Below are 13,035 nucleotides of genomic sequence, written 5' to 3' on the forward strand. Positions count from 1 at the left end.
GTTTTTTCCCTCAGTGTCATTTGATCTATTTCTTGGGAAGATGGATGGATGGATGGATGGATATATATATATATATATATATATATATATATATATATATATATATATATATATATATATATATATATATATATATATCAATAATTATTTTTAATATAGCCTTTTTCAATACCAAACTTTCAATACCAAACAAAAATGAACTACAATAAAATTACTGGCACACTAAATTCCAATTCTCCTCAATGGGACTTGAACTCGCCAACTGATCTCCCTTACACGACACCAAACGAGGTGCTTTACTTGATTTGGGAGGGGGGAATAAAAGCAGTAAAACAATAAAACTTTGAACATTACAACACAAAGAGAAAATAAATAATGTTACAGCAATTGCGGAATGCCATCTGCGGGATTTGAACCCGCCGCAACGACCAACCAGTAGGTGTCAAACCATGACTAATGAGTGCAAGCCTTGGCGCTCAGGGACACCCATCAGATTGTGAGGCCACAGCACATACGTTTTAGACTGGGTGGGATTCTTATACCCAACAGGAGTCTTCTGCCCGCCTTCTCATTAGAATATGCATAATTTGTGTTTCAGGCACTAGTTAACTAGTGAGCTGCTGCACTGCCACACATGTAAACTGGTGAAATTTCTATTGTTCCACTAGTTAACTAGTGGACAAAAATGGTCAGCTTGTATGTGTTTTTAGATGCAACTAGTTAACTAGTGAGCAAATCCGCACCTCACTAGTTAACTAGTGAGGTGCAGATATGCTCACTAGTTAACTAGTGAGGTACTAGTGAGGTGCAGATATGCTCACTAGTTAACTAGTGAGCATATCTGCACCTCACTAGTTAACTAGTGAGCAAATCCGCACCTCACTAGTTAACTAGTGAGCAAATCTGCACCTCACTAGTTAACTAGTGAGCAAATCCGCACCTCACTAGTTAACTAGTGAGCAAATCCGCACCTCACTAGTTAACTAGTGAGCATATCTGCGCCTCACTAGTTAACTAGTAAGCAAATCTGCACGTCACTAGTTAACTAGTGAGCATATCTGCGCCTCACTAGTTAACTAGTGAGCAAATCTGCACCCTACTAGTTAACTAGTTGGCGTTTTGGGGCCCACTAGTTAACTAGTGAGCATATCTGCACCTTACTAGTTAACTAGTGATGCTTTGTTGCACCTTACTAGTTAACTAGTGGGCGCTTAAGGGTGCACTAGTTAACTAGTGAGCAAATCTGCACCTCACTAGTTAACTAGTGAGCATATCCACACCTTACTAGTTAACTTGTGGGCGATTTGGGGCCCACTAGTGAACTAGTGACACTTATTTTGCACCTCACTAGTTAACTAGTGGACATTTGTACCCTCTCTAGTTAACTAGTGAGCAGTTCCGCCTTCACAAGTTTACATGTAAGTGTCACACTGAAGCCACTACTAGTTTACTAGCTGAGGTTCCTCTGGCCAGCATGTTAACTTGTGTGCCGCATGCAAATGTTTGGGGTGGGATTTTGCAAAATTCCGCACTGTGATTGGTTGTCATATTTTATTTTAACATAGTGAGCCAATAGAAAGCCTCAATTTGAGAAATTCTCTGCCTCCTAATTAGAATTCTGTGCAACTAGCTAGCTAGTGTGAATGTAGGCTTGAACTAGTTTACTAGTATACATTTATGTCCTCACTAGTTAACTAGTTTGGACAATGGATGCATCAACTAGGTAACTAGTGAGCCTGCTACAATCAACTAGCTAGCTAGTGAGTCATTAATGGTTCACTAGTTAACTAGTGGCACTGCCCTACTCCAACTACTTAACTAGTTAGGAGTTTTGCCTTCACTAGTGAACATGTGGACACTTTGAACTGTCACTAGTTAACTAGTGAGACACAAAAACCTTCAACTAGCTGACTGGTATGCATTTTAGCCCTTACTAGTTAACTAGTGAGCCATTTTTGTGTCACCTAGTTAACTAGGAAGCCAAAATGTGTTCACTAGTCAACTAGTGGGCATTTCTTCTGTCACTAGTTAACTGGTGTGCACATTTTGGCCATCACTAGTTAACTAGTGAGACACAAAAACCTTCAACTAGCTGACTGGTATGCATTTTGGCCTTTACTAGTTAACTAGTGAGCCATTTTGTGTCACCTAGTTAACTAGTGAAGCCAAAATGTGTTCACTAGTTAACTAGTGAACATTTCCGTCTCCCACTAGTTAACTGGTGGGCTCATTTTGACCCTGACTAGTTAACTAGTGAGACACAAATACCTTCAACTAGCTGACTGGTATGCATTTTGGCCTTTACTAGTTAACTAATGAGCCATTTTTGTGTCAACTAGTTAACTAGTGAAGGTCAAAATGTGTTCACTAGTTAACTAGCGTGTACAGTTTGACCCTCACTAGTTAACTAGTTGACCTGTTGACAAGATATCAGAATTAATGCTCAAGCGGCTGGCCAAATTGGGCAAAGTTAACAAGTGGGATTTTTACATTCAGTAGTCAGCTAGTACGAGTTTTTGTACCTTACTAGTTGACTAGTAAAAACTAAATGTGTTTTAACTAGTTAACTAGTGGACATTGATCTGTCCACTAGTTAACTAGTGAACACACTGAGCAATACTAGTTAACTAGTAAGATATGAAACATTTTAACTAGTTAACTAGAGAGAATTTAGGCCTTACTAGTTAACTAGTTGACATTTAGGCTGTCACTATTCAACTAGTTGACACAAACATGGCTAACTAGTTAACTAGTGGACAGAAATGGCTTACATGTTCATGACAATTCTGGCTGATATCCTGATATCAGAATAAATGCTCATTTGGCTTGCCATAGCGGCCTTTGATACGATGGACCACCAGATCCTTTTATTCCGCCTAGAGCATGACGTTGGCATCCAGGGGTCAGTGTTGCAGTTAAGTTTTGGGCCCGTTCTTGTTCTCGCTGTATATGTTGCCTCTTGGTGCAATCTTTCATAAGCATAGCATCGCGTATCACTTCTTTGTGGACGATGTGCAGACATATGTCCCACTACATTCTCGAAGGCCATCGTTTGACAAATTACTGAATTGTCTAAAAAAAAAAAAACTGGCTACAATTGAACCTTCTCACTTTAAATGACAAAAAGACGGAATTTGTTGTTTTCGGGCACCCTGGGCTGTTGCACGGGGTAAACAGTGTATTTGGCCCTTTAGAATCCTTTTGTGTGTCTCAGGCAAGAAATCTGGGTTTTTTCATTGATGGCCATTTTAAACTTGATGAACAGATACGTTCTGTTGTCCAGAGTGTGTTCTTTCATTCGCGTGTTCTCAGTAAAGTCAAGCCCTATTTACCACTCAGAGACTTTGAAAAGGTTATACACCTGCTAATCATGTCGAGACTCGACTACTGCAACTCCCTTTATCATGGACTGGAGCAGTCGTCAATTCACCACTTGCAGGTGACTCAGAATGCGGCAGCCCGCTTGCTGACAGGTAGGAGTTGCAGGGATCACATAACACCAGTCTTACAAGCTCTTCACTTGCTCCCGATCATTTACAGGATTCAATTTAAAATGCTACTGATCTGTTTTAAGGCACAATACAATTTGGCCCCTCCTTATCTGTCGGAACTTTTAAACACTCATGTCCCCAAACGAAACCTCCGATCATCCTCTCTACATTTATTATCTGTTCCCCAGTCTAGGCTGAAGTCCAGAGGCGACAGAGCCTTTTCTGTGGCCGCTCCCAAGCTCTGGAACAGCCTTCCCCTACAGATTAGGTCTGCAACAGCCTTTCTGCTTTTAAGTCTCTTTTAAAAACCTACCTTTTTACCCTTGCTTTTAATTGATTTTATCGTTAAGTAATTTTAGGGTCTACTGGAAGGCTCTCAGTGTTTTATCATTTTATTTTTACTGCTTGTCTGTGTACAGCACTTTGTGCAGTCTCTGATTGTTGGAAATGTGCTTTATAAATAAACTTGACATTGACATTGACAAGTCTAAACTTGGTGGGTGCAGAGAATAGACTTACGGGGAGTAGGAGAGCGTAGGAATGAGGGAGGGTAGGTTGGTTGCCGGGGTGAATCCAAGTGGGGTGTCCAGGAGAGGTAGCGAGAGGAGAGCAGGAGAGCAGGCCAGCCGGGAGGAATGGAGAACGGTTGAGAGCTGCGTCCGGAAATCCTATGGGGCACAGGTGAGTAATCCTGAGGGGCCGCAGAAATCCAAAGATGTAATCCAGAGGAGTCGCGGAAAACCAGAGACATAATCCAGAGAAGTAAGTCACAGAAGTCCAAAAGTGTTCCTAAACCTGGTAACGGGTAAGCACAGGGAAATGATCCAAAGGTTCACAAAAAATCCTAGAAACACTAGAGCACAAAATCCAAGAGTCGCAAGAGGGCAGGAAACTACCAAGCTGTAGTAATCATCCGGCATCGAGGAGTGTTCGAGGAGACAAAGGCATGGAAAACTCCTTCAAGTTCATGTTTTCGTACCAACCTTCAAAGTTTGGAGATGACAAAAACTGTTTTGGACCAGTGTTGTTGAGTGGCCATCAAGAGACATTGACTGGTCAAAAACAACACCCAATTTCCTCAAGTTTGACTGGACGACAGTAGTTAAATGATCAAGATGTTGACTAATCAGACCAACCATGCTCTCAGGGGAAATGATCAGACAGTCTTTTCAGAGTTTACAGTGAGATGCAAAAGTTTGGGCAGCCTTGTTAATCTACATGATTTTGCTGTATAAACCGTTAGTTGTTAGTTACCATAAAAAATTCAGTTGAATTCCTATAGGAGATACACACAGTGATATTTCAGAAGTGAAACAAAGTTTATACGATTTACAGAAAGTGTGCAATATTTGTTTAAACAAAAATGAAAAATTGTCTTGGTAAGCTCATTGACCCTTGACCTCCATGCACAGATGAATCCAGTTATGAGATAAAGTATTTAAAGGGGGACAATTTTAAGTTTTCCTCCTTTTTAAAAATTTTCTGAAGAGTATCAACATAGGGTTCTCAAAACAACTTTCACATGACCTGAAAACAAAGATTGTTCACCATCATTAAGGAAGGATACAGAAATCTGTCTCAGAGATTCCAGCCATCAGTTTCCACAGTTAGGAACATATTGAGGAAATGGAAGACCATAGGAACACTTCTAGTTAAGGCATCAAGCGGCAAACCAAGAAAAATCTCAGATAAACAGAAGAGAAGAATGGTGAGAAAACTCAGTCAACCTAGAGCCCTGCACGGGCCTAAAATCTGAGCCCGTGTCCGGCCCAGCCCGAGGGGGTGGAGCCCCAGCCCGACCGGCCCGAAAAGGTTTTGAGGATTCTCTGGCCCGACCCGAGCTCGAGTTTTTTTTAACCAACTAAATGAAAACAAAGTGCGTCAATCCTGACCAATGTGTTAAAAGACGTGCAGGATCCGATCAATTTGTTTTTCCCTCATTTACCGTCACGGAGATAACGGCGCACTGGCTCTGGTGGTAATCAAGTTAAATTTGATCTCTTTCCAACAATTTTCACAAGAAAACAAAACAGTCAAAAGCAGGGCTTGTGTTGTGTTGACCGGATAGTTCCTGTATTTGACCGTTTATTTTGACGGAGAAAGAATAGAAAGAATTACCCCGACGCATGCAGACGAACTGACATTTTATTCTACGCACACCGCAGATGTAGCTAAATCACCCAAGAAAAGATTCCCATCTGAACATCTGAGCTAGACACTGCTCAACGCAGCTCGCTGTCAGCGTGTACTACATAAGGTCCACAGCGAGCTGAAGATGTGGAGAGGGGCTTGGAGCGCGTCGCAGAACCAGAGCACATGCAGGAAGATTCCTCCAACTGAAGCGAGCGTTTTCCAAACCCTGTCTCTCAGAGAGACTTGACACTTAGAAAATGTTCCCTGATTATGAAACTTTGGCTGAATAGTGCTTGTTCCTATCTCCAATGTGGCGACGCATCTAGGAGGCGTCTGAGGAGAAGCCCAGAATCTCACATCTTCAGCTCAGGAAGCACGAAGTGATTGAAGTTATCAAAGCAAACATGGCTGAAATCAGTTTTACCTGTAGTCTGTTTCTCTAAGTGTGTGTGCTGCTGTAATGAGTGGATGTCCCCACTGGGACTAATAACATCTATTCTATTCTATTCTATTCTATTCTATTCTAGTCTATTCTATTCCATTAATTCATATCAGCCAGTAGGAAAAAAAATTGAGGAATTTTGGCCTTTCCAGGCTTCTGTACCAGTAACCTGGTTATGGAGGAGGGGTTCGTCTCACAAACAGGAAAAACACACTGGTGAAGTGGTGAATTAAAATATTAGGATTTTTAATGTTTTAATTTACTGCGTCACTAACTAATTTAGGAGAGAGAACATGTGAGTGAGTCGCCACGGTAGAGAGCTCAGCTTGCTGTGAGCGAGCGATCTTTGGCTGATGAGGGGAAAACAAAAAAAAATGTGGGACTGAAGCTCCATCAACATCGGCTGGCGACCGCGACGCAGCTACATTTCTACATAAAGCATGTCATTTTGACGGTGATGGTGGGTCAGGGGTTTGGAAACAACATTGTACTCAGTGCATTGCAGGTTCAAACCCAGGCCCCAAGAGTCATGTTATTTGTTGTGTACTTGGGCAGGACACTTTACCCTCCTTGCCTGCTGGTGGTGGTCTGAGAGACCAGTGGTGCTAATGTACCACAGTCTTGCTTCTGCCAATGTGTCCCAGGGTAGCTGTGGCCACGATGTAGCTCATCGCTACCTGAGTGTGAATGGGTGAATAATTATCTGTAGTTTAAAATGCTTTGGTGTCCTTTTAAAGGCGATATGCAGTTGCAAATCATTTAAGCTTACATGGAACCTCACAACCAAGTGGCTGGCATAATACACAGGAACATCTGTACAGAGTATGGACTGGAAGCCACAAGGTCAAAGTGGGTAACACCCCCTAAGGTGCTAGAGAACAAGAGAGTCAAGCTCCTGTGGGACTTCCAGATCCAGACAGACAAAATGGTCATGGCGAACGGACCGGATATTGTGGTGGTGAAAAAACAACAGAGAACAGAGAATATCCGTTGTGGATATAAATGTGTTTATGTGACAGGGTGAGCATCATTTCACTGTGACACGATTGATCATGCACCCTGGCTACTTGGCCAAGGGAATGTCCCTTTGGCTGACTGGTTAGCACACATGACTCTCACCTGGGAGTTTGGGGATCGATTCCCACCCGGGACCTCATTTCTCTGCCCTGCCACACACACACACACACACACACACACGTATATATGTATATATGTATATATATATATATATATATATATATATATATATATATATATATATATATATATATATAATATAATATATATGTGTATATAATATAATATAATATATATACACACATGTACATATGCAAGGGATAATATTAACTGCACACAGAAAGGCCACAAACGAGTGACTTTCATTGATGACTGTCTAAACTGTGTATGTTTTACTAAGCAATACTACCAACATGAAGCTAAATTCAAATGTTTTTATTTTTATTTTTATTTTTTGGGGATAAAACAAATACGTTGCACCTGTTGAAAAAAAAAAGCAAAAAAATATTTAAATAAAAACAAATGACAGTGTGAGGCCAGAGTTTGTGTTGTTTTGGTGGGTGGATGATAGATGTGATATCAGGCTTTTGGCCTCATCAGTCTATATTTTAAAGAAGATTCATTGGTTCTGAATCTGATCCTGAGCCTCTGAACTCCCAGAAGATTGGTTTGTACACAAAATTGTAACTTACTCCCAGATATAATTATCTTGTGTGTACAAAATATAAATTATTCATTCTACAAAACTCAAAGGGCTTACCAACATTGGCAAGGAATTTGTTTTCAGACACAGCTCAGATACAATTTTTAGCACCATGGGGTATTGTGTAGCTTCAAGGTGGCATTACACTGGTAAATCTAGCTTTTACTTCTCTTACTTCATTACTTTTCTCTTTACAACAAAACCAATGTGCATATCTTACTATAAAAACAAAACCTTTGCCAAGTGTAATGTCAAGTAATGGTCAGATTTAAGTACAGTTTGACCCTTCAACATCTGGTCAAAATGGAGACACGAGACTGCATGTGTTCCCTTAAATCTGCCTGCCTTTATCCCATCAGCTGGGGCTCAGAGCCTCTCTGCAGCTCTGAACACATGATAATGTATTGTCAACTATGATGTTCTCTCCTCAAGGCCCAAGCCTCTCTTATTGTTCTACAGGATTCTTCTTGCCTCTGAATAAGGAACACTCGCAGCTCAGATTAGTTGCTAAATCAAAGAATGATTTCTTAAATTAAATGTGAACTTTTAAACTTCTAAGTTAGATAATCATTAAATAAACATTTGATTATCGCTACTTATAATAATTATAATATAAATGAAATGCTTTCATTAATCCGTGCTTGAATGACTGAAGTTTGAAATCAATGTTATGTTATGATTTCATTGAAAGATTTCTATATGTTTCAGCATGTTGATAGACAAGGCCATCACCATCTACACTCACACAACGACAAAGTAAAGTTAAGTCGAACGCGTGACATATAGATAGTCCTTTATGTTTATGTTTATTCATTTAGCTGATGCTTTTATCCAAAGCGATTTACAATTTATAACCTATAGGGCATGTTGTGATCTGTGGGGGAAACCGGAGTATCCGGAGGAAACGCACGCATGCACGGGGAGAACACGCAACTCCACGCAGAAAGGCCGCAGCCGAGTTTTGAACCTGCAACCTTTGTGCTGCGAGGCAACAAAGCTAACCTCTGTGCCACCATGCAGCCCCATGCTCTTTATCCCAGATCAGAGCATCCGGTATCTAAGGCCTAGTCCACACGTAGCCGGGGTTTTTTGAAAACGAATATCCGCCCCTCCAAACACGTGCATCCACACCACCTCATTTAAAGGAGACATAACATGAAAAACCCACTTTTTTATCCATTAACACGGTGTGTTTCACATTTTAAGTGTCTAAGTGAGCAAAAAGGCTTATATTATTCACTGGAGTTGCTATTTAGATATTTAATAATTAAGTTTTGGGCATATTTGTCCACCCGTTCAGTTTTTACATTATCTATTACATCAGTAATTAATTTAGTGAGGATAACTACCAAATATGGTAATGGCCCTCGGCTAAACACAGAGCCAATCCGCCATTTTTTCTTCTCGCTAAGATTTTTTGTAGTCCTATTGGAAAAATGCAGAATGTCTGGTTATTTTAGCCACACACAGCTCAAAACTGTTCCTCGTTTTAAGGAAGGGTGGTGTGGCAGTATTTAAACCCAGGAGCTGATGACACTACTGCTAAAAAAAACACAGAAGAAAAAGTAGTGTGTTTGCGTTTGTTTGTGTGTGTGTGTGTGCGTGCGCGCGCGCGCGTGGTTCGTTCGTTCTGTCTCCAGGCTAGTGGCTAAGTACTGAGGGCTTCATCTATCTAAAAGGAGTTATTTCCATCTGAATTTGGCAGCACCGGGACACAGCAGCAGAGCGGTAAGCTTCATATCACTCTAAAATGTCGACAAACTTTACTTTAGATTTACGGGCATTAGCAGCACTAAAGCGTTAGCATCCGGCTTGCTATCGCTAGCATAGTATGCTAGTAAAGTTAGCACCCAGATTAATGTGGATTTGGCTGATTTTCGTGGAATAAAACGTGATTTCTGATCAACGCCTTCTTTTACACCAGATGATAACCTCCCACTGATTGTAACAGCAGAGAGCCTGTGTGTTATTCTACATGAGTGTGATGTAATCTTAGCATCCAGTAAATAAAGTCCCATATCAGCTAAAATGCAGCGTGACAAAGTCATTAAAGTGCGTCAACACAGTGGATTTAATAGAGTTTTAAAGAACGATCTCTAAGTGAAGTGAGGTTAGTTTTTTGTCTCACTGCAGATATAAAAACTAACTCTGCATCAGTCAGACGCAGCAAAGCTCACCGTCTGTATGAGCGTGAGCGTCGGAAAGCTGATAAAATTGGCTGTAAAATAATTAAAACAAAGTAAAAATGTTCCTTTGCTTTTTAGAGTCCACATCCAGAAGACTGGAGCCGTGTTTCACTGACAGGCTGTCAGACTAACGCCCTGATGAGCTCAGCTGGGACAAACTGGTCTGATGTTTAGGTAAGTGAAGATCTGCTTCTCCAAGTCCTTGAGATGCTAGTAAAAAATAATTTAGCCAGCTTGCTAATGTTACTTTTCTTCTCCTCTAAGGAACACAGAACGTTCAGATGTTGGCGTTTCACGTCACCTACTGAGGAAGGAGACCCACCAGTAAAGAGACGGTCTGGACCAGACCAAAGTGAGTGATGACACACCTCAGCCATCCTCATCATTAAGAACACCTCACCCCCTGAATCACTCCGTCTGATGACAGCAGAGTGATTTATTTGATGTTTTACTTGTTTAGTCTGTTTAGAAATTATTGAATTACATTATTTTCTGTAATCGACCATCTGATCTGGATGTGTGCAGAATAACTTTCCCCAAATTCAGCAGCAGCTGGCCTACAAAAACAGCTGCAGCATGTAGTAAGTCTGTCTGCACTGCTCTCTAATGAGCTTCCTTTCATAAGGAATCATTTGTATAATTTTAGTGTCACTATTTTATTACATTTGTAGGAAAATATGAAGTCACTGCAGCAAAGTGAACTTGTGAACAAACACAAACGTGACTATAAACATGAAAGCTAAAGAAACAACTTTCCTAAAGCTGCTTGTAAACAAAATATGTCATTAAAGTTATTGTCTATCATTGCAGAATATGGCGATGACATCATGGAACTGGTCTTTGGAAAAGTTTTCCCTGAACCAACTCCGTTTCTAGATGAGGTAGAGAAGATCTGCATCTCACCAACTCTCTGGTCTCAGTATTCAGACAACGGAGGTCTCCCACTGTTGTCCAGGACCAGTTTGAAGCCCACATACTGCCCCTCCCTCATCATCAGGAAACATCAATCCGTATCCTGAGGACAACAGAAGACGGCAGGAGGACAGGAACTCTGAGACCTAGACACCACCAGCACCGAGACACAAAGCACCTGTGTGCACAATGCCTGTTTTAACTACTAAAGCCTGTTTATTATATTGTTCTACTTATTTGCTGTGAGGTTAATACTTAGAAAATTTGTATATTAATGTAAACAATAAAAAAAATCACTGATTGTATGCTTTCTTTTAGATGTAATGGTCCAAACTCAGCCTTGTAGACATTTATTGCATCCTGTAGGTAAATACACAGAACAGGCTCAGGTCCAGGATGACCCAGCATGCTCTTCTTCCATTCTGGCTGTTAGGGATTGTATCAATAACTCAATGCCTACTGATGTTTTCACCTAACAGTATTTATTTAGAATGCAGGTAAGATTTAACTATATTTGTTAGCAAAGCAGACTGATCTTGGGAATTTCACTGCAGCACTGATGTCCACCTCTCTGTACACATTAGAGAGAATTACCACTTTACAGCTAAACACATTTAATAAAGATATAGGCTACGCATTGCAGACAATAAAAACAAAGTTGTAAGCATTAGAATTATAATGATGACATTAAAGAACACTTGGAGGAATGTTCTTTATTTTTGAGTAGAATCTCAAATCTTTAAATTAAAATGTAACTGCTTTTTATCCATTTTCAGCCATTAAGACACCCAATATAAAATAAGACTACTTATAAAATTATTTATAATTATATGTATGTATATAGATAGAGATCTTAATAAAATATATTCTTTGAATGGTGTTTTAATGAGCTGTATCATTTTTTTAAACATTTTTTACAGAAATAAGCAAGCAGCATTCCTTGTGTGTGTGTGTGTGTGTGTGTGCGCGCGCGCGTGTGCCTGCTCGCTTGTCCCTCCGTCGGCTGTGACGGGTGTGTGTGAGTGACTACAGACAAATGCATGAGAGAGTTAGCAGCCATGAAACAGCTTGATGAACTACTCTCCCCACGTGTTTTAAAAATGCTAATATGCTATGCTAAATCTGCTATGCTAAATAATGATTTCTCTATAGAACTACAAAGTCCGACTGGGGGAGGAGAGTACAGGACTGCACTATGGAGGGGGGCGGAGTTTACAGCTCCTCCTCCAGTTTAAAGAGACAGTACCCCAAAACGGCTCGTTCTCAAGACTCTCCTCAGAACAGGGGTAGATGAGGGTCTGTAGAGCAACAATAATGAGGAAATCAGACCAAAGAACTGCAGTTCCACTGTATTTAGACCCCCAACTGAAGGATTTAGATGTAAAAAGGAATAACTTAAAAGCATGTTATGTCTCCTTTAAAACAAAACTCTGTCCACACATACCCGGATAAATACGTTGTTAAGGACATGCCAGACCTGTAGGCGGCAGTACTTCCCCCGTTCTTAACCTCGTCCTTCACCTGTGGTCTTCCGCAAGGAGCAGTAATTCCGCTTGCAAAAACAAACAAGCAAAAAGCGCTTGGACAATTGATAAAGCGAGCGCAGCTCTGAGGGCATCCATGCTGTCGGCTAGTGTAAACACAGGTCGCACACGTGATGTCAGCATTTTTTGTTGCGGAAAATGACGTTGCGGACCTTAAAACTCCGGTTTTGTCTGTCCACACGCAGACACCCAAAACGGAGAAAACGCAGATCTTCACTTTGGCCGGAGTTTTTAAAAAGATCCGTTTTCGTGTGAAAAAACTCAGTTTTCGTGTGGATGACAGGCCAAAACGTAGAAAAATATCTACGTTTTGGCAGATCCCCGGCTACGTGTGGACAGGACCTAAGAAGGTGTGGTTGCTGATGTTGTCTTGGTAATATTCCTCAACCTGTCAGCCTCTGGTTGGCCACACAAATCATAACATAAGAACATTAAAACTGGATCACTCTGGTGATTCAGCAGTTGCATTTGCATTTGCAGTTCATTCGTTCATTGCAGCTCTACAGAGTTCTAGAGGAAGCTATGGAAATGGCCGTCCGTGGTGAATTCTCTTTAACTAAGCAGCCTTGACAAGCCATCAAGGTTGTTGCAAGCTGACACAGCAATC

General features: G+C 40.8%; 1 long non-coding RNA gene across 3 annotated transcripts; it reads left to right on the forward strand.

The window, feature by feature from the left end:
• Nucleotides 1–8,942: 8,942 nt before the first annotated feature.
• On the forward strand, nt 8,943–11,185 carry LOC139071767 (uncharacterized). Of its 3 annotated transcripts, XR_011521583.1 has the most exons (4): nt 8,943–9,514; nt 10,051–10,146; nt 10,237–10,324; nt 10,783–11,185. It is a non-coding gene; the product is annotated as an uncharacterized lncRNA (long non-coding RNA). The 3 variants fall into 3 exon arrangements; XR_011521582.1 differs by having other exon boundaries at nt 10,051–10,324; XR_011521581.1 differs by having other exon boundaries at nt 8,943–10,324.
• The last annotated feature ends 1,850 nt before the right edge of the window (nt 11,186–13,035 follow it).

This window comes from Nothobranchius furzeri, chromosome 1 (genome assembly GCF_043380555.1).
Source record: "Nothobranchius furzeri strain GRZ-AD chromosome 1, NfurGRZ-RIMD1, whole genome shotgun sequence".
Classification (NCBI taxonomy): domain Eukaryota; kingdom Metazoa; phylum Chordata; class Actinopteri; order Cyprinodontiformes; family Nothobranchiidae; genus Nothobranchius; species Nothobranchius furzeri.